This window comes from Podarcis erhardii (assembly GCF_964252035.2).
Source record: "Podarcis erhardii genome assembly, chromosome: 12".
NCBI lineage: Eukaryota > Metazoa > Chordata > Lepidosauria > Squamata > Lacertidae > Podarcis > Podarcis erhardii.
The window spans coordinates 39,151,841-39,173,915 of record NC_138513.1 but is presented as its reverse complement, the minus strand read 5'-3'; the positions used below and the strand labels follow the sequence as shown (position 1 = coordinate 39,173,915).

Below are 22,075 nucleotides of genomic sequence, written 5' to 3'. Positions count from 1 at the left end.
GGGAGCTGATGTTCGTCCACAGATAGTTTTTTCTGGGTCATGTGGCCAGCATGACTAAGCTGCTTCTGGCGAACCAGAGCAGCACACGGAAACGCTGTTTACCTTCCCGCCGGAGCGGTACCTATTTATCTACTTGCACTTCGACGTGCTTTCGAACTGCTAGGTTGGCAGGAGCAGGGACCAAGCAACGGGAGCTCACCCCATCGTGGGGATTTGAACCGCTGACCTGATCAGCAAGCCCTATGCTCTGTGGTTTAACCCACAGTGCCACCCGCGTCCCAACAGCATTAGAAGAGTACCACCCAAAAACATCAGAAGTACACCGCTGGTAAAAGGGAATAACGTTGATATCATGTGAAAGGTAGACTCGGGTGAAGAGCAGAAGCAAGATGAAATTGAGACAATCAAGTCAGAAAGGGAAGAGTCAGCAGTCAGCTCAGCTTTGTATACACAATCCAGGTGTGTACAGCCCACACATTACGCCTACACGTTGTCCGATTGTGACTAGATAAAGCCATGGCAGGGAAGTCACCCATTTGCAGATTGTGACCATTGTCAGGATCCATGGGGATGCCCATCACAGGGGAGAGATGATGGCCCAGGCAAAGGCAGATCCTAGTTTATCAGGATGACAAGACAAGGAAATTCAGCAGTTTGAAAAGGGAGCAGGGTGAGAGTTCAGGACCATGGATAGCGCTCCTGAAGCTGATATCAAACATCCAAGTTGCCTGCCCACAAATGCAACCTTCTGAGCAGTTATAAAGCCAGTGCCTTCTTCTGCAGTCATTAGGTCTTTTAAGATAATGGGGTTTCCACATCTATATTTTCTCTCTCTCAGCATTTTCTTGAGTCCTCAAGGGTCTATAGACCAATCCTCAGAGTCTAGTGGTGTGTCCTCGGGGCTAAGAGGTGGAGAGATTTGCTCCATTGCCAGAAGACTAGGTGGAACAGGGAATGAATTCCAGGATTCTTTCCTTGGCCACACAAACAAATGTCACTTGACTTGGCTGTGGAAAATATAGCCTAACAACATGCATGCATTTGGTCGTGGTTCCTTTAATTCCTTTACTGGTATAATTAGAAGTATTACGATGACCTCCTGAACTTTCTCCCAGCTGCTCTATGAAAAGAAATCAAAATGTTTTTTTAAAAAAAATAATGAAAGAAGAAAATAGGGCAGGATGTTCTTTCTGCATTCAGCAACTGAAAGTGAACCCTTCTGATGTAGCAAATTTGTCACCTATTTAATTTTAATGCAAGTCTTGATAAAGCTTAGTTAACGACATAGACCCCAGGGAGTTATGCCAGCCACACTTATGCATGAAGTCTTCCACGCACAAAATTGAAGTATGTGACATTTTACAGCAGGGCAAAGTTGAAGTTCCTATTGCCCATTGATGCATCCACCTTAAACAGAATGTCCTTCTTTTCAAAACCATGTAAATGATATCAGAAAGAGGAGATTCCCTTGGGGACATTTATATCTGTAGGATTATGATATAACTTTTTATTTATTTTTTAATGGTTTTTAGTATCTTTGGAGGGAAAAAATGGCATGTCATTTTCTTCCAATGTGGCACAAAGGAAAAGGCAGTTCCTCTCAAAAGTCAAGTCCACTTTTCCCCCAATATATGTAAAACAATATATTCCAAATGGCCAAAGGGATGTGGCAAACTGAATTTAAGATTAATAATAATAATAATAATAATAATAATAATAATAATAATACGAGAGACACTGAAATTTACAGATTTCCCCATCACTAGGAACTAGATTCCTTGAAGGAGGAAATCTATGCTCTTAAATCTTAGTTGTCTGGATATGTCCTTGAGGTTTCCGATAATAAGCTTAGAATAACAAGGGTTCCTCTGTCAGCAACCTCTTTCATGATGTGTGCTCCGGCCCGGTGGAGGAAAGAGAAATAACCCCCGTTGTGTGTGGAAAGTTAGCAGAATGTGCCAGGGTGTTTCAAAGCAAGCCATTATTCCTCATAAAATATGCTTTTATTTCTCCAGCTCAGGCACTCTGGAAGAGCAAAAGCAGTAGATCATGACTGTTAAACTAGCTATACAACTCCTTTCCTTCAAGGCAATAGCACGGAGCTGGCATAATCAGGTGCTATTTGACAAATGGGACAGGCTAGCAGCGCCGCAGGCGGAATGACGTGGTCCAAGCAGTAAGAGGAGTGAGGAATGGGAGTAAACACAAGCAATAAGGTGGCTGAAATAACACACTTCCTTATATAGCTTAATACTGCGATGGGCAGGCTATCACCATACCTCTTGAGAAATGCTGCAACTGCTTCCATGTTCTCCGTATAAAGCTAAAGGGACCCCTGACCATTAGGTCCAGTTGTGACCGACTCTGGGGTTGTGGCGCTCATCTCGCTTTACTGGCCGAGGGAGCCGGTGTACAGCTTCCGGGTCATGTGGCCAGCATGACTAAGCCGCTTCTGGTGAACCAGAGCAGTGCACGGAAACACCGTTTACCTTCCCGCACTTTGACGTGCTTTCAAACTGCTTGGTTGGCAGGAGCAGGGACTGAGCAATGGGATCTCACCCTGTTGCAGGGATTCGAACCGCCGACCTTCTGATCGGCAAGTCCTAGGCTCTGTGGTTTAACCCACAGCACCACCCACGTCCCTATGTTCTCTGTATAGACTGGGGTAAAAGTGCGCTTTTACATGCCGTCTTCTTAACAACAAACTACGTTTCCCACGAATACCCCAATGGTGAAGATCCTTTGACTTGTTCTGCTACCTGAGCACGTATTTTATTTCTCAATATCATATAGCAGTCGCTAGCTAATGCCAGGAAACCTTCTCCAGCCAAGTTCTACAGGAGATGCATGGTTTGGAGAAGGCATCCTACAGTTGCCTAGCAACCCAAGCTCATCTTCCCTCCCCTGTCCCCTAAATTCAATAAAATGATCACCCCAGCAGGGATTAATCTGCCACCTTAGCACAACAATAGGCAGCAAAAGAATGCACAGCCATTGTTCATTTGTTGCAAGTGTTCCTTTTGCACATGGAAGGAACAGACGGACACAAGCACTGAATTGAACTCGGCCACTGCATTTATTATTTACAGTTACAGCAAACTGAACAGGATCACTACAACAGGGGAGGGGATTTCCTGGTCCTCCCCAAGGAACCACCTTGGCTGTCATTGCCAGAATGGTTCATTGAAGGCTAGTTTAGAAAGGTTTTTATAAAAGGGGAAGGAGAGAGAAATGCACATTGAGAAGAAAGTGAAGTCATTCCAAAACTCAGGGACTTTCTTTCCTTTCTTTTTTTTTTAATAATTTTTATTGAATGATTTTATGTTACAAAAAACAATGCAGCCATACTAACACTAAATATAATTAAGAAATAAAAATTACATACATCGATATTTAGTTTGTTATTTGTTATTTACCGTCTTATTTCCTCCCAAACATTGAATACAACACACATATGTGCAGACACCCACACACCCACACCTGCACACAAAATGATAATAATGAAAGTAAATATTTTCCTCCTTTTATCTTCCAAAATCTTTTCTTCACATTTGACTTCCTGTCAAGTCCCTCTGCATATATTTTATCTTACATTTGAATGTACACAAACAATAAACCTTTCTATATAATTTTTTAAATACATTCTGAAAACGTAATAAATCCTTAATTGTTGTCCACCTCCTTTTAGTTCCTTTATCACTCAAATGCTAGCATGGAGTCAAAACTATTATTGTATTTTTGAACATATCTTCTATAACCATCCCATTTTTCCGCAAATTTTTGCTTTGAGTTTCCTCTGAGTTTACTAGTCAGTTGAGCCGTCTCCACCAATTCCTGTAATTTGATTTGCCGATCTGTTATTTTTGGAGCCTCATGATCTTTCCATCCCTTGGCCCAAAACTCAGGGACTTTCAATGAAGCTGAACATAGGAAGATTTGTGACAGGCAACAGACAGTGAATAGTTAAACTATGGAATTTGACACCTTTGGAGTTCCTTTGAGGCCTTTGGATTCTGGGTCAAATGCTCACCAGGAGAAAACCTGCTACAAAAGTTACAAAAGTTACAGCAGGCTCTGTGTAGAAAAACGTCTGTGCTGCAATGATAACCCTTCTTGATATCTTCACTTTATAGAGCTCCCACAGGGGTATTCACTCTCTGTGACTGGCTTGGTGTGATCTTCTGGGGAAAGGGTTGAATGCTGACCTCAGATCTCCCTTGCCTATGAATTACCTTGCCTTCAATGCAGAATTACACCACCTTGTCAATTTTATATTAAATCAGGTTTCAGGTTGCAGTCTATAAAATGAAAATAATATTGGAACTGCCTCACGAGGTTGTTATAATAATAATAATAATAATTTATTATTTGTACCCCGCCCATCTGGCTGGGTTTCCCCAGCCACTCTGGGCGGCTTCCATAGAAACCAAAAACAGACTAAAATATCACAGATTAAAAACTTCCCTGAACAGGGCTGCCTTAAGATGTCTTCTGAATGTCAGGTAGTTATTTATCGCTTTAACATCTGATGGGAGGGCGTTCCACAGGGCGGGCGCAACTACCGAGAAGGCCCTCTGCCTGGTTCCCTGTAGCTTTGCTTCTCGCAGCGAGGGAACCGCCAGAAGGCCGGTCAGAACGATGGGGGTGGAGACGCTCCTTCAGGTATACTGGGCCGAGGCCGTTTAGGGCTTTAGGTTGTTAAAGGGTTGCATGTGGTAAGAATGATATACTAAGGTGCAGGGAAATAAAAAAATAAAAGTCCACTTCATTTTACGTCTTTAGCTTTTCCCTCTAGAGACACTTGCCTGCACTGTTTGCATGATTCTGTGCTTTTAACTGCCTGGATTGCATTGGTTGATCTCAGTTGTGTCAGTGCAGAAAGTTGAAAAGCGAGTGGCCCCGCCTTTCACTGCAGGGGTTGGACTGGATGACCTTTGGATTCTTTTGATCTCATTAGTCTTTTTGACTCCGTAAAAGGTCATAGATCAGTGGTAGAGAATTTGCTTTAAATGAAAAACATCCCAGGTTCACTGTCGTACTACACACACACACACACACACACACACACACACACACTACACTTGATCTTAGCCAAAAGGCCGAGAAGCGAGGCAAGATGGCGACGAAGGTAGCAGCCTAGTTAACCTCGTCTGCTTTTAGATATAGTTTTAAGTAGTTTTAAGTAGTTTTTTCAAACCCTTTGGGGGTTTATCTTTTATCTTATCTTTTAATTGTAATGAGTTAGTGGCTGCGTCATCTCCTCAACACTGCCTTCGCTTTTCTTAGCATTAGCGTTTTTATTGTTTTATTGTTTTATCACCGGACTCGAGCTTTAGTCTTGCTGCCTTGCCGCACCCCCCGCCGTACTTTGGTGCTGTGGAGCTGAGTAATCTCTTGAAACGAGTGAGAGGGGAAGGAAAAGAGGTCTGGCCTGACTCCCCTGCCGTGAAGGGACCCCGTCACTGAGAAAGAAAAAACTCAAGGTGGGTGATCGGAAACACCGTAAAATGGGGTTGAAACAAGTCCCCGTTCGAGTCCTGCCGGAATGAGTAAGAGCGTCTTCAGCAAATTAGGCTGATAAGAGGCGCAGCTTGAAAAAACCCCCAGCTTCTATCAGCTTCTATCAGTAAAAGGACACTGGGAGCCGACGGAAGAACTCTCAAGCTTTCCTCCCTTCCTTCCCTATCCAGCCCCAGCAAAGCCCTTCTTGTTATCTTAATGTCCGGAGGGTTTACTCCCCACGCCGCCACTCTCCTCAAGTCTGTCCGATAATAAGGAAAACGGGTGACAGCTAATTTATTGCCAACTCCGTGTTATGCTCTGAACTATAAGCTATCAAATTACAAACAGCCACCCCAAATCTTGCCTCAATTTGGACTTTAGTCTACAGCTGGGTGGAGTTTTTGACTTCCTAAGAGACATAGTTTCTGAAACAGGAAGAATAACCCCTGACTGGTAACAAAGATTTACAAATGGTACTTACTAGAAAGAAACGTAAGGACCTGGGGATAGCGACAAGTCCATTGTTCCAGGAGTGTTATGAGAAACAGAGTAAAATCACGCAATACTTTTCACATACAAGGGACAACGAGAATGGAAATGGAAATGAGCAAAAGATGGCTGAGATGATTGAGTTGAAGCAGGATGAGGCCCTTCTTTTTTCCTCTGCTGCTCAAGATCACTCAACCTTCTCTAGAGGAATACAGGACTCGGAGAATAACAACCAAAATAGAAATACAATGAGCCTGGCCCATGAAGTAGTCCTGGCTGAGATATTATCCTCAGAGTTACAGGAAGAAACCCGAAACTCCCAGAAAACCCAGACTTCATCTATGGGCTCCCAGACGGAAAACAATGACTGCTATCCTCAGGACTGGCTGCTCTCTATAAATCTGGATCTGGCAGCTATGAAAAAATATTTAACAATAACAAATGGGCTGCTCCTGACACTAGTGGAAAATTATTCCCTCCAAGCTAAAGGCTCAGAATCTCATGGTGCTGACCCACCAACCATCCCTCAAGAGTCAGAATATACAAAGCAACCAGCAACCAGCAAGTGCACACAAGGATCATCAGTGGAAAATCATTTACACCAAGGAAAGGACATAGGGTTGTATGTCTCTGTCCCCAAAACTGAATCTCCTACCCAAGTAAATCAAAAGAAGCGAGGTATCAGTAAGAGATCCCATAAGAAGAAAGCTGAAACTAAAAAGAAAAGTAAGAACATAAAAACTACAAGGAAATCGGTCATAAACCGACGTGCATGTAAAGTATGTTGGAAAAGACTATATAAGCTGATTCCAACAAAATCAAAAACAAACTCTAACAAACCTGCTACACACGGCAGCAGAGAGAACAACAGTGTGGATCCAGGAAAAAAGATCCAGCTGAAGTCCTTGAAAGAAACACCATTGCTGCCTAACAAAACAAGTGAGGAAACGGAATCACTACCCGGGTGCTCTATGCTGAAACCTCAAGGACCCATAAATATTAAAGAAGACTCACCCCATACCATTGATTATGGCAGATCTCAAGATGAGCCAGTAGCAGGGCAAGATCTGTCCCAGGATAAAGGATGGAAACTGATACTGGCAGATAGGAAGTTGGCTTTTCTAAACTACCCGAAGCCAAAGGGCTTCCTCACACAGAAAGAACGCTCGGTGCATTTTGTGAATACTTTAGATGATATGCTGCCAGGGAAAATAAAATTAAATGACATTATCTCAGTAGATTTCATATTCTACAATGGATACTCTCTGCGAGTGATTGCCTCCTTCAAAGATCAAAACTTGGCTAAATATATATATAGATCAAGACATTTGCTGTTAAAGAAAAGGATAACGGTAACAAGATATTTTGAAAACAGCACATGTTTGAATTTGTTTTCTGATGATCTTACGACAGCTGAGACAAGATTTACTTGTAAAGCAAAGGAGGAGAGAGGACACTCAAAAGACAAACTGGAACATACTGAGCAAGGGTCCTTGAAACTAAGACAGGAGATGAGACTGCCTAATGAGGGGACTGATAACTTCTATCCAGAAGAAAAGGCATTAATAAATCAGTTTGGATTGTTGCCTTTCCTTGCCCAATCTGAGATCTTGGGAAGATTGGAGACCCTTAGAAATAAGCTAACAGAGATGAATGTTCAGGAAAAAGTAAGAGAGAAAGATCCGGCAACGGACCAATTAAAGAAAGAGAACCTCCCTGAAAAAGCCAAGACAGACCCCATGAAAGATTACTCCTATAATACCTCTGTAACTGCAGAGATAAACCTGTTAACAATAGATCTAACACAGAGCGCAAGGGACAACAACAAACTACCATCTAAGAAGGAAACCATCCCTATGGCAACCATGAAAGACTACCCTTACAATATCTCTGCAGCTGCAGAGATAAATCTGATAGCAACAGATCTAACACAGTGCGTAAGGGACAGCAACAAACTACCATCTAAGAAGGAAACCATCCCTATGACAACTACAACGCGCTCTTGGACTAGCATGAGATACCTGGATGAGGATGAACTTGGTATCAGACAAATAGAACACCCTAAGGTAGATTCGCCAAAAAAAGGAGTACTGATCACTAATGTTAGCACGTTGCACCCTTCAATCGATTTCATTGAGTATCTGGGCGATAATACATCTATGGACATTGCCAAAATGAACGAAATTCAACCAATAAATAAAAAGATAGGCCCTAAAAACCTTTTAAAGGCAAATTGACTAAGATCAACTTTTGGCAAGACAACGTGCAACCTTGCCCTGCTAACTTGGAATATTGCAGGTTGGCAAAAGAGGACTTCCGACCAATCCTTTGCTAAATATATTCAGAGACATGACATTGTGTTTCTCCAGGAGACCTGGAGCACAAGTGAAGTGGAGTTAAATGGCTTTTCTGCGTTCTCCCTCCCAGGTCTTTTAAGTACTAGAGGGGGGCGAGTTAAAGGTGGGTTAGTTACTTTAATCTCAACAAGGCTAAGGGCCATATTTAAAAAACTAGACCCACTAGACCATCTGGCCACAGCTGTGCAAGTACAGTGGAGAACCCACAGCTTGCTGCTGATTAACGTATACCTACCCCCACAAAGAGAGAAAAGATTGATAAGAAATACCTGGGCTCAGTTAGAACAGTATCTTGACAAACTATCAAATCAATTTCCTGATGCCTCTGTAGTGGTGGCAGGCGACCTAAATGCCAGAACTGGACAATCTGATGAGGCCTTGTATGCCCATTTCCATGAAACAGCCCCCATTATAGAGGAAGCCCACTCAATACCAGCCAGAACCTCAAAGGATAAAGGCTGCAATTATGCCGGCTTATGCCTATTACACTTGGTCAACAAGTTGGACTTGGTTATACTGAATGGCCGTACTGAGGGGGAGAAGGTTGGAGAATTTACATTTATATCTAATAATGGCGCCTCCACAATTGATTATATAATCGTGTCGTATGATCTTCAAAACAAAGTTTTGGAATGCAAAGTGGAGGAGCGCTTAGACAGTGACCATCTGCCATTAAGTGCACTCGTAGTTGCGGGAAAGGATTTATCCTGCGCTGAGAAAATCGAACATTCGAGCCCTACAGCTTTGGAGCTCAGATATTCTCGTATCAGATGGACAGATGAACTGCATAAGGAAATTTCAAGTAGGCTGTGTTCAAAGGAATTCCTCATTAAGAGAGATAACCTTATAACTTCCTCAAGCCATGAATTAAAAATAAATTTATTTCAGGAGTTAATTTCACTCCTTCAAGATTCCCTGAAGGAAAAAAGGAACAGCTCAAGTAGGCAATCCTCAGTATATAAAAACTCCAAACCCTGGTTTGATCAAGAATGTCAGGACATGAAGCTAAACTTACTGAAAAAATACAAGAATTATAGATCTGCCAACTTACCCCAACTCCCCACGGTCTGGTTTGAAGATAAACGAAATTATAAAATCCTGATCAAAAACAAAAAACTCCAGGCACAGAAAAGAGAATGGAAATGCCTAATAGATGCATCCAGAGAGAGAGACTCGGCCACCTTCTGGAGAATGGTAGCAAATGGAGTGCGATCTACCTCCTCAGAAGTGGAGTATACTATACCTGCAGGGACTTGGGAGGCATTTTTCCAATCTTCATATTCAGCTCTGCCTTTGACACAGCCACTAACACAGTGTGAGGCAGGTGACGAGTGGCCTCCGGTGTCGGTTGCGGAGGTCAGGAGGCTTATTCAGGCACTCAAACACAGAAAAGCCCCGGGAGCAGATAATATCTCTCCTGAGCTTCTTAAAGCCAATATTGACTGGTGGGCCCCAGTCCTTGCCAGCCTATTCACCAGCATAGATCAAACAGCAATAATACCAGAGGACTGGGGATTGGCAATCATCGTTCCCATATTCAAGAAAGGCTGTAAACTTGATCCAGCCAATTACAGACCAATCAGTCTCTTAAGCATCATCAGCAAACTCTATGCAACTCACTTACGTGAAAAGTTTGCGGACTGGCTGGAACGGGAGCACATCCTTAAGGAAGCCCAGGCTGGTTTCAGGGCACATAGATCAACTCTAGACCAAGGACTGGTATTGCAACATCTAGTGGAGAAATACACCTCAAAGAAAGGAGGCTCCCTCTATGTAGCCTTTATAGACTTCAAATCAGCTTTCGATTTGATACCCCGGCACAGACTTTGGGAAAAATTAAATGCCACAAACATCGACAGACGTCTTTTGCTTCTTATCCGTAGATTACATGAAAATACTCGGATCCGTGTTAGATGCGACCGTTATGGGAACCTATCAAAGGAAATCCAAAGTTTCCATGGTGTCAAGCAAGGCTGTGTTCTTGCCCCTATTCTATTTAATTTCTATATAAACTCCTTAGTCGGAAAGATGGAGGAAGCAAGTACTCACCCCCCAAACCTAAATAATATACCAATTCCAGTCCTTTTGTACGCAGATGATGCGGCACTTATTTCCTTCTCTTGTGTGGGCCTAAGAAAACTTTTACGAGCTCTTACAGAGTATTGCGAAGCTGAAGACCTAATAATAAATTACACTAAATCAAAAATTATGGTGTTCTCCAAGAGAAAACTCCGACATAAATGGAAAATTAATAACCAACCTATTGAGCAAGTAACATCTTTTAGATACCTTGGAATAATCTTTGACGAGAAGGGATCTTGGTGCCATCAGATTAAGAATTCCATTGCAAATGCGCAAAGATCTTCTAGAGCTATCATAAGATTCTTCTACAGAAAAGGAGGTCAATATGTTCCTGCTGCCTCCCAGGTCTTTGTCGCAAAAATACTCCCACAACTGATGTATGGCACCCAGATATTTAATTGTCAAAAACTTAAGTCCCTGGAATCTGTACAAACTAAATTTTACCGCTCCCTACTAGGGTTACCTACCTGCGTTTCCAACGCAGCCATTAGGCTGGAGGTAGGCCAACTCTCTATTAATGCCAGGATATGGATCTTGAAGATTCACCTCTGGCTAAAACTCATATTTTTCCCAGTGGGAGTGGCTCCATTGACTCTATTAGACCCGTTCCAGTCTAAATGGAGATTGTCACTTTATGAAAAATTGAAGGGCCTGGGGCTTTCCTCACAAGAACTTATAGCCTCAGGTTTTGAAAAGGCTAAAAGGATGGTGAGCCAGCGAATAGGAGATGTAGAGCTTCAGGATCATATGAGCAAGATAGATAAATATCCAGCTATCCAAGATTATGGAAAAGGGTTTAATCTAACACCATATTTGCTGGATCTACAAATCGCAAAATACAGGCGGGCGTTTACCCTTACCAGATTTGATGTACTGCCATCTGCCTTACTAAAGGGCAGATACGAGGGCAAACCCTATGTTGAACGAGTTTGCCCATGTGGTCTGAAAGAGGTGGAAACGGCTTCACATGTGTTGCTACACTGCGACCTTTACGGGGATATTAGGTCACTGTTTATCTCCCCCATCGTTCAGAAATTTCCAGGTCGATCTGAACTTCAGCGGCTGAAAATTCTACTAGGAGATAAAAACCCAGAAGTAACACTGAAAGTGGCCAAATTTTCTGCGGCTGCGATCAAGCGGAGGGCATTAGCTGTAAAAAAGTAAAAGACTTGACCCCTGGACAAGCCCCCTTATCTTTTAAGCCTATACATATATTGCAGTGCATAAATGTGTATATATGTGTGTGTGTGTGTGTGTGTGTGCATATGTGTTGCTTTTTATGTATAATTTTACAATTTTTTAAATTGACACCATTATTCCCTTTGTAAACTATTGTTGTTTTATGTTTCTCTGGTCTATGACCGTAATAAACTCAATTCAATTCAACTGTCGTAAAAACAGGAAATGGACAACAACAGGAAATGGAATTTGAGCATATGGAACTGGGCATAAATTAAAGGATATACAGTGGTACCTTGGGTTACATACGCTTCAGGTTACAGACTCCACTAACCCAGAAATAGTACCGCAGGTTAAGAACTTTGCTTCAGGATGAGAACAGAAATCATGCTCTGGCAGTGCGGCGGCAGCGGGAGGCCCCATTAGCTAAAGTGGTGCTTCAGTTTAAGAACAGTTTCAGGTTAAGAACGGACCTCCGGAACGAATTAAGTTCTTAACCCGAGGTACTACTGTACAGTATAATAAGAAAAAAATGGACTTTTATTCCAGTATGTGAGCACAGTGGAGAGATTTTAATATGGACATGGATGGAAGAATGTATTTTTACCCAAAATGGAGGAATGGTGGTGGGAATTAAAGGAGGCAAAGTTAATTACACCCAAGGGCGCAAGCATGGGCAGTGTGTATGGAGGTCCTGGGCTGCCCAGATGACAACCCCCCTCTCAGCCTCACTGATGTGGTATAAAGGAAATCAGAGGAATATGTTTGGCATCAGCTTGGCTGCAGGAGCTGCAAGAAGAAGCCATACAAGGCACCACCCAACCATCTTAGGGACTCCAACCTGGATTTGTGTAGGGTTTACTCCTTAGCCTTTTCTTCTCCCAAAGATATCCCACAAGGCAGCAGAGGTTTAGGGTAGAGTTTTCCTTCTCCTAGATGGACTATCTTCCCAGGTTGCCAAGCCCCATCTGCCCCTCACTTCCCTCTACAGCACATGCAGAAACTGCCTTCTTGACCATTGGACCCTCTATTGGTCCCATCTGCTCAATCCTCTGGAGCCTGTCTCTGCATGCAGGCAAAGTCCCTAACTCACAGAAGGAGAGCCTTTGGCTACCGTCATCACACTGGCCTGCAAGCGCTCCAGTTGGAGAACAGCCTTTACCAAAGGTGTCATGGGCTTTGAAGACACTCAAACTCAGGATGCAAGGGAGAAACGTGCTAGGAGGAAGGCACACTTGGCAAATCGACACCGTGATCAGATCCCACCTGGAAACCAATGTCCCCACTGTGGAAGGATGTGTGGATCCAGAATTGGCCTCCACAGTCACTTAGTGACTCATTGTTAAAACCGTGTTTATGGAAGACAATCTTACTCGGCTACGAGTGATCGCCAAAGAAGAAGCCAGCCAGTCTAAGCCGTTCCCAAGGTGTGTCTGCTGTCGCATGCTGACAGATTCTAGGAGCCACAGGTGAGAGGTGAGTGCAGGGTGGGGACCAAAGGTGGACAAACTACCTCAGAAGGAGCATGACATGTTCTCCACCAGAGGAACTACCCCATACACCCCTCAAGGCCACGTACACTATTGTATTCAAATTGACTGTTTCAATATGTGTAAGGAGAAATGAAATATCAGGCAAAACTTGAATGTTGTAGGTCTAATTCAGCTGTGGGGATCAGGTGAAGGCAAAAGCCATGAGAGCAACTCTAAAGTGATTTATCTAGTCTCCATAACAGGTAATCATAGTCCCATCATTCCAATATTTCTTGCTCTTGATCGTCTTCTTTAATTCAAATTGTGGCTTTGAGTCCCACACAAGCAAGGATGCACTGGCAGAAGCTCAGGGCAGTTGTTTGTTCAGCATGTTATTGCCAAATTGATGAGAGGATTGGGATGGTTTTCTGCCTTGGGTATAATTCTGCATCCCTCTGCATGTCATGGCTTTGTCTTCAGTCTCTTAGCCAGCCTGTGAAACAGCTAGATTCTATGTATTCCAAAGCAGGGTGATTTACGAGTGGAAAAACCCAGCTCTCTCTTCCCCCTGCCTGGGATAACACTGATCCCCAGGTTCATAAGAATAAATGAAAGACTTGTCAGCTGGAAAAGACTTCTATCGCATGACAGGTGCTTTTATTTTAATTAACTGAAGGGGATAGTAAAATCAACAGTCACACATCAATCTAGACCAGGCTTCTAAAACAGAATATTGCAGATGGCTTCCATGGTGCTATGTTCTGCATGGTGACCTCAGCAGTACAAGGGTCAATAGTTCAGGTTTTGGGAAACAGAGCAGGTTGAAGATAAGGTCCAAGGCAGGCAGGGACAGGAAACCTCTGATCCTTCAGATATTGTGGGGACTACAGCCCCTGCCATTCCTGTCCATTGGCCATTCTGGCTGGGACTGATGGGAGTTTGAGTCCAGCAAGGAGTCTAAAGCAAGGGCTTCAGAATGTAATCTCATTCTAGATAGCACCATGAAGATATCAGCAGCAGCAGCAGCAGCAACAACAACAACAACAACAACTCTGGGCGGCTTCCAACTAAATATTAAAATACAATAGTCCTTCAGATATTAAAAGCTTCCCTAAACAGGGCTGCCTTCAGTTGCCTCCTAAAAGTCTGGTAGTTTTTTTTCCCTTTGACATCTGGTGGGAGGGTGTTCCACAGGGCAGGTGCCACTACCGAGAAGGCCCTCTGCCTGGTTCCCTGTAACTTTGCTTCTCGCAGTGAAGGAACCACCAGAAGACCCTCAGAGCTGGACCTCAGAGTCTGGGCAGAATGATATTTTTTGTTATTTTTCTTTGCCACTATCAACAGGTGCAGTGGGACATAGCTCAGTGGCAGAGTATCTGCTTTGCACACAGAAGACCCCAGGTTCATCTCCACGAAGGGCTAGGAGAGACTTCTATCCGAAATCCTGGAGAACCACGGCCAATCAGTGTAGACAATTCTGAGCTAGGCTGATGATGTTCTCGGTCGGTATAAGGCTTACGGGACAGATCAAGGGGATCAGGACAAGCCCACATGATTGGCGCTTCCACATGATATGGGAAGCATCTATGGAAGAGGCCAAGGGACCCTGGTTTAGAAAACATGAATGATACATCTGCTCTTGCTGTGGGACTTTCAACGCTTTTGCCAGATGGCAGCATCATGTTCTGAGTCACAAGCTGATGTTTAAATTTAGTTTTACAAACCAGTTTGTGTTGCTCTGTTGGCGAATTGATATTTGGCAAGAAAAGGCGGAATCTGCTGCACGTATCGTTTTCCTGATTTTATCTGTGTTTTTATTGGGAACTATTTCGTGCATGCTTGTTTTTTTAACAGTTTTGTGGGTTTTAGGATGCTGTAGGGTGCACACTGCTTCGAGAGTTTTGTAATATAAGCAGTCTCTAAATCTTTCTAAATAAAATATACCCCAGAAACATTGTTACGGAACCTCATGAGACAAGGGACTTGGGGTTGGGAGCTCAAAACCCTTCCTAGCCTTCAAAATAATTGCTCCCTCCTGGGGACTGGCACCTCCTCCCGACATTCCTTGACCTGTCCTATGCATGTTTACTCAGAAGTAAACCCTACTGTGCTCAATGGGGCTTGCCCCCTAGCAAATATGTTAAGGTAGGATTGGCACTTTAGTTTGGGGGTGGGGGCCTGGGGGCCCTTCAGATGTAATTGGACTACATCTTCCATCTTCCTTTCCCTTTGCCATGCTGGCAGGGGTTGATAGGAGTTGGAGTCCCACAAAAATATGGAGGGCACAGGTTCCTCACTGCTGTTTTAGCCTTTCAACAGGAGTAGGAAATGTGTTGCGCCCATGAGAACCTAAAGCCCTTGCCCCAAGATTTGTTACAACTATTCCCCTCATAGCAGGGATGGTGATCCTGCAGCTCTGTGGGTGGTTTTGAGCTCCATATGAGAAGTTGGGAGCCCTGTGGGTGTTTTTGAGTTCTGTATGAGAGGTTGTAGTCCAAGCTCTGGAGGGCACCAATTTCCCTGCCCTAATGGGTGAGCATTGTGTGTGTCCCCTGTGCTTGTGTTTCCACACATTTCTCTCCAGAAGTTCCCTTGAATGTTGTTTAGTCGTTTAGTCATGTCTTACTCTTCATGACCCCATGGACCAGAGCACGCCAGGCACTTCTGTCTTCCACTGCCTCCCGCAGTTTGGTCAAACTTATGTTGGTAGCTTCGAGAACACGGTCCAACCATTTTCGCCTTCTCTTGTCCCCTTCTCCTTGTGCCCTCAATCTTTCCCAACATCAGGGTCTTTTCCAGGGAGTCTTCTCTTCTCATGAGGTGGCCAAAGTATTGGAGACTCAACTTCAGGATCTGTACTTCCAGTGAGGACTCAGGGCTGATTTCCTTCAGAATGGATAGGTTTGATCTTCTTGCAGTCCATGGGACTCTCAAGAGTCTCCTCCAGCACCAGAATTCAAAATCGCTTGAATGTAGCATGACTAAAATAAGAAAGGTTGCTTCTGGTTCGTTCTATATACTTGTGGGGTTTTATGTTTATTTTGGGCTCCTGCTGAACTCTGGGTCTCTCAATCTCAATCCAATGTATCCCTATGTCTATGATGATGGGCCATTGCAGTTCAGGGGTTGCTGACGGAAACCTCAGGGACCCTTGTGGCTCTAGTCCTTTGGATATGATACCTAAAGACCACTGTTTAAGTTTCCAGACAGCTGAGGTTCAATGCGTTCACAATGGGTTCAACCATTTGAAGCTAGTCCCTAAAAACTACCCCTTTGTAGTTGTCCCCTAAAAACCACCGTGTAAGCAGTTATGTTGATGTAGTGATGATCCCTGAGAACACCCAATGCATTCAGATGGAACCAGTGCATTGCAATGACCATTGCCATTGGGTACTTCCTTCCCTAGATACTTCTCTGCAGCATTCTGCTTGCAAAATCTGCATAGCACAGGGAAACAGAAGCTTTTCCCACCTGAGCGCCACATTCCCTTCTAGGGGATTTCCTGGGGCCCCACATCCCAGTGGTGGGCAAGGAGCAGGGACATGTGTGGGTAGAGCAAATGTAAGTTTTAGCTTTGTATAGTAGGCTGGTTTCTACACACATCCACAGACTCCTCTCTACTCTCCAGAAGCATTATCAAAGCATGGCCAGTGAAGGGGGTGGCCAATGGAGAGGATCAAGGGCCAGGCAGGGAGGAGCTGAGGGCCGCTTTTGGCCCCTCCACCTGAAGTTCCCCACCACTTACATAGTACAGTGGTACCTCGGGTTACATACGCTTCAGGTTACAGACTCCGCTAACCCAGAAATAGTGCTTCAGGTTAAGAACTTTGCTTCAGGATGAGAACAGAAATCGTGCGGCGGCAGCGGGAGGCCCCATTAGCTAAAGTGATGCTTCAGGTTAAGAACAGTTTCAGGTTAAGAACGGACCTCTGAAACGAATTAAGTACTTAAACCAAGGTACCACCATGCGTGACTAAAGGTGATAGTCATAATGCTTGTAGTATTGTGGCACTGATTTATTTAAAATTGTTGTGTTAATTTAAATGACTTTTTAATTTATTTTTTTAAAAAGTCATGTGAGAACACTGGCAAAAATAGAATCCTTTCTCTCCCAAATAATCTCTCTCTCTCTCTCTCTCTCTCTGCTTTCTGTCTCTCTTTCGGAACAAACCTTTTGTATACTAAAGATATTTTGATGCCACCCACAGGAAGAAGATGGTATTTTTGGTTCCTCTGCCTTTCTTCCTTGGAACAGCTGAACATCCTATTGGTGGGGAGGAAAACCTGATCTCTTCAGCAGTGCTGGATGGAGACTTAGCAGTTAAATCTAGCAAAGAGTCGAACTGGTGAGAAGCATATCAGAGTGATATATAAATAACCACAGGGTGAGATTCAAGGCTGTTTCTTCTATACATAATAATGTCTAGGCTCTGTGGCTCTGCCACCCCCATCCCCAGGCTGGTTTATGAGACAAGCAAAGACAGGAAGCATGCTTTAAAAATATTCCTCTTGGAGCAGTTAAATGATGATCGTATACTTAAGATGAAGCACGTTGTGTTTGTCTATAATTTCCCCCCAGTATTTCTCTGGAACAATATGCACTAGATTAGTGGTTGGTGGAAGGTAGATTTGTATTCTCTATAGTCAATTTCTGGGGTGATAGATCAGCAACAGTAATGATAGCAAAACAACTTTTCCTGTCTAAATTGGGCAGCTTAAATGAAGGAAGGTAACCAGGGACGGACTTTTATATGAAAGGACTGTGAGTTCTGATCTCACACAGAAAACAAATCTCTAGGCTCAGAAGCTGCTCAGGAGTGCCCTGCTCTTTAATACGAACTGTACAACTTTTGTACCTGGCACTCGTTGGTAGTTCTTGGGGTTCTTGTGTAAAGACAAACAATTTGGTCCCACAAGCCAGAATTCACTCCCACCGGAGCCCCCGCCTGATGCAAGGACATGGTGAATGTGACTAAGCAACTTCTTAGAAATACAAGATTATACAGTTTGAAAAAGGGCAAAAAAAGTATATAGGCATGGAAAGATAGAGGGAAGAAGTGGAGGAAGCAATACCTAAGATGCATTGGTGATATACATGTTTGATTGAATAACCTGCTCAGTTTGCAGCACGCTTAAACCTTAACTTGATATTTGCCCTTAAACCTCTGGGGCTGCTTCTTGTTCTTTGTCAAGGTGTAGTATGGTGGAAGGGGGGGGGGGATGCATGCAAATAAGGGACAGGAAGGATGTGGGAACGAGAAACTCCTTTTACTTGACTAAGTCAGTTCCATTGGTTCAGTACTCAGTTGCTCTCCAGGGTCCTGGACTTTTCAAAGGATTGACCATGGGATCTAACCTATGCAAAGTTCAGCGGCTGAGCTGTGCATTCCTCTTTTAAATAAAAGAGGAATTGTGGTGCACAGATGCTTGCAAAACCACGAGAGACAGAAATGTATTTTTAAAACAACAACAACTGGAAGAGCCAATCCTCACAATACATTTGATATCCATGCAAGCTGTTTCCTGGTGAACAACTGTAACCAGGAAGTTCTGGGCAGGTAGTTCTGTGAATGCGGTGGTGTCAGGGGTTCAGGAGGAGAGACACAGGAGGGGGAGCAAATGGAGAGTGAGGAGGAGGAGTCCGAGGGGGGCGCAGGCAGTGACAGTGGAAAGAGTTATTCCACAAGCCTCTCCAGCGAATCGGAGGACTCGCAGAAGGGAGCGCCGATGGCCAGAGCGAGGGGGGTTCCAGGGGGGAAGCCCCAGGAGGAAGGGGCCAGCGGGGAGTCCCTGAGCAGCAGTTGGAAATCAGGACCAGCTTCCCCACCAGAGCGCAGTGGGGAGGGGGAGTCCCAGGAATCGGGACCAGTCTTCTCACCACCAGAGGGAGGAGAGGAGTCAGGTTTGGTCACACCCACATCAGGAAGCGGGGAAACGGTCAGGAGGAAGGTTACCGGCTGGGCGCGCGCGCCAAGTTCAAATGTACAGGCGAGCGGCACAGCAGGGAGCCCGGGTAGGGAGCCAGGTCCTAAAGCCCGCCGGAAGGAAGGGGAAGACCAAGGGGGGTCAGCGTCAGAAGAGTCCAGGAAGGAGGAGACCCCAGAGGGCAGAAAGACCCAGCGAAGGAAAGAACAGCGTAGGAGGTGGAGCCGGGCGAGGATCTTAAACTGGTGTGGGAGGAGCAGTGAGTCAGAGGGGACTTAGCCGGTCTAGCGTCGAGACGTGGGTCTGCGCGCCCAGAGCCTTGAAATGGAAACTAAACTTCAATAAAGACTTTGTATATTATATCCACCGGGCGTTGGTCCTCTGTGAGCTGGGATCTAGAGGCAGACCTGACAGGTGGCTATGTAAATACAGTATGCTGGCATGTCTTTGGTCCTCGCTACATACCCCAAATCACCCCATTCACAGTCTGCTTTTGCTACACCCAGGAAGGCTGCGACTGCTTGAAGGGATAGCTCAGTTGGTAGAGCAATAGATTCTAAATCTCAGTTGTGGGTTTGAGCCCCACGTTGGGCAAAAGATTACTGCACTGCAGGGGGTTGGACTAGATGAACCTTGGGGTCCCTTCCAACTCCACAATTTTAGGATTTCATGACACATATTATGTCAATGACATTCAGAAACTCAATTCTGTGCTCTAATCACAACAAGGAATTATGGAAGATGGACAACCTAGGCCTATATATACAGACCAAACATTGGCTAAATGTGTTTGAGCTGCAATGATAGGATCCTAATTCCACTGAACTGGGAATAATTCCAATGGAATTAAAAAGGATTTGCTTCTGAGTAGACATGGTTAAGATTGCACTGCAAATTAAGAAAATCTGTTCTTTCTTTTGCATTCCTTAGTCATCATATTCCATATTCCTCTGATAGGACTAGCATAGGACACTAGGATGAAATCAATGTCCCTGGTGTTATTAACCCCTGATATCTTGTATACAAACCCAAGATGTGAAAATGAACTTTGCTGCTGAAGATCAGAAATGGTTAAAACCTTAAGCTGTTTTGCCATAGGTGTTCTAAATAAGGAACTAGGAAGACAACACCGCCTTGTACATTGACAGTAATGGGTACAGGAAGGAGGTAAGGGGAAAATACACAGGAAACCGATGATTAGGAGGAACTGTTACACGTAGATGTAAATCTCACTCAGAATTACAGCAGGGAATTATGTTTATTTTTTGCAGATGCTCATTGGGTCTTGTACATCTTTGAGGTTGCGTGAGGGTTTTAGTCTACTTTCAATAATCATGCCACATGCTCAATGAAAAAGCATTATTTCCATATGCGCTGCCTATCTGCACTAAGACGAATCTTTAATGTGTTTCCAGCAATAAGATAAAGTGAGATAAAATCCTGGCAGTTGTTAATACATCCTCATTAGAGAGCGAGGGCTTGTTGGCAGGGAAGGCTGGCTCTCCATTATAAGTTGTTGTTGTTGCTGGATGTCCCCCCCCCCCTTTACCGTGGAAGCCTTCTGGTGACCAATCATCCTGTGGGCTACGGCAACCACGGGTTAATTCCTGCACTTCATGCATCTCAAAGTCCATGCTCTGCACCAGTGTGACAAGGATTTGCCAGTTTGCCAAGCACTTTAATTCACCGGGGCGGCGGCGGCGGGGATATTCATCACGGCTTCATGCCCTCTTCCCATGAGGAACTGGCTTCCCAAGTAATATATTGTTTGTGGATGTGCGTCAAAGACAGGGCCAGGTGGTATTTCTGGGCTCAGTAAACCTTTGCTACACAGATCTAGGGAGAGTGGCGGTTTGCCTAGGCAGACCCAGGCAGGGCGAGGCCCACCATGAGGCAGGTTGAAGCGGCACCATTAAGGGATATCAAATCATTTATTCAATGTAAATGGATGTACAAATGTACCAACATTTGTATATTACCTTTCTGCCATTCTTGAATGTGAGGTGGCACATCTGAGGTCTCATCCATAGCTCAGTGAGAAAGCATTTGCATTTCATGCAGAAGGTTCTGGGTTCAAATCTCCAGCATCTCCCTGGCAGGGCTGGGAATGTCTACTGTTGGAAACCCTGAAGAACACTGCCACATAGTGCAGGCAATACTTTGCTAGATGGATCAATGTTTAGATGGGGTATAAGGCAGTTTCCTATGTTCCTAACACTGTTATGTACAGTGGTACCTCGGGTTACATACGCTTCAGGTTACATACGCTTCAGGTTACAGACTCCACTAACTCAGAAATAGTGCTTCAGGTTAAGAACTTTGCTTCAGGATGAGAACAGAAATCATGCTCCGGTGGCATGGCAGCAGTGGGAGGCCCCATTAGCTAAAATGGTGCTTCAGGTTAAGAACAGTTTCAGGTTAAGAACGGACCTCCGGAACAAATTACTGTATTTTATGCTCTATAAGACTCACTTTTTCCCTCCTAAAAAGTAAGGGGAAATGTGTGTGCGTCTTATGGAGCGAATGCAGGTTGTGCAGCTATCACAGAAGCCAGAACAGCAAGAGGGATTGCTGCTTTCACTGTGCAGCGATCCCTCTTGCTGTTCTGGCTTCTGAGATTCAGAATATTAATAATAATAATAATAATAATTTATTATTTGTACCCCGCCCATCTGGCTGGGTTTCCCCAGCCACTCTGGGCGGCTTCCATAAAAACCAGAAATACACTAAAATATCACAGATTAAAAACTTCCCTGAACAGGGCTGCCTTAAGATGTCTTCTGAATGTCAGGTAGTTATTTATCGCTTTGACATCTGATGGGAGGGCGTTCCACAAGGCGGGTGCCACTACCGAGAAGGCCCTCTGCCTGGTTCCCTGTAGCTTTGCTTCTCGTAATGAGGGAACCGCCAGAAGGCCCTCGGCGCTGGACCTCAGCGTCCGGGCAGAACGATGGGGGTGGAGACGCTCCTTCAGGTATACTGGGCCGAGGCCGTTTAGGGCTTTAAAGGTCAACACCAGCACTTTGAATTGTGCTCGGAAACGTACTGGGAGCCAATGTAGGTCTTTCA

The 22,075-nt window shown here is 44.3% G+C and overlaps 1 protein-coding gene across 6 annotated transcripts in view; it reads left to right on the top strand.

Annotated features, from left to right (window-relative positions):
• CPNE4 (copine 4) overlaps window positions 1-22,075 on the top strand; it is a 278,514-nt gene that overhangs the window by 53,972 nt on the left and 202,467 nt on the right. For 4 of the 6 annotated variants that reach the window (XM_081882138.1, XM_081882135.1, XM_081882140.1 and 1 more), the window contains exon 2: window positions 17,290-17,427. The gene's annotated coding sequence lies outside the window, so the exon portion shown is untranslated. Of the gene's footprint in view, window positions 1-17,289; window positions 17,467-20,207; window positions 20,223-22,075 lie in introns of those variants that run through there. The other 2 variants (XM_081882139.1, XM_081882136.1) reach the window with 2 other exon arrangements.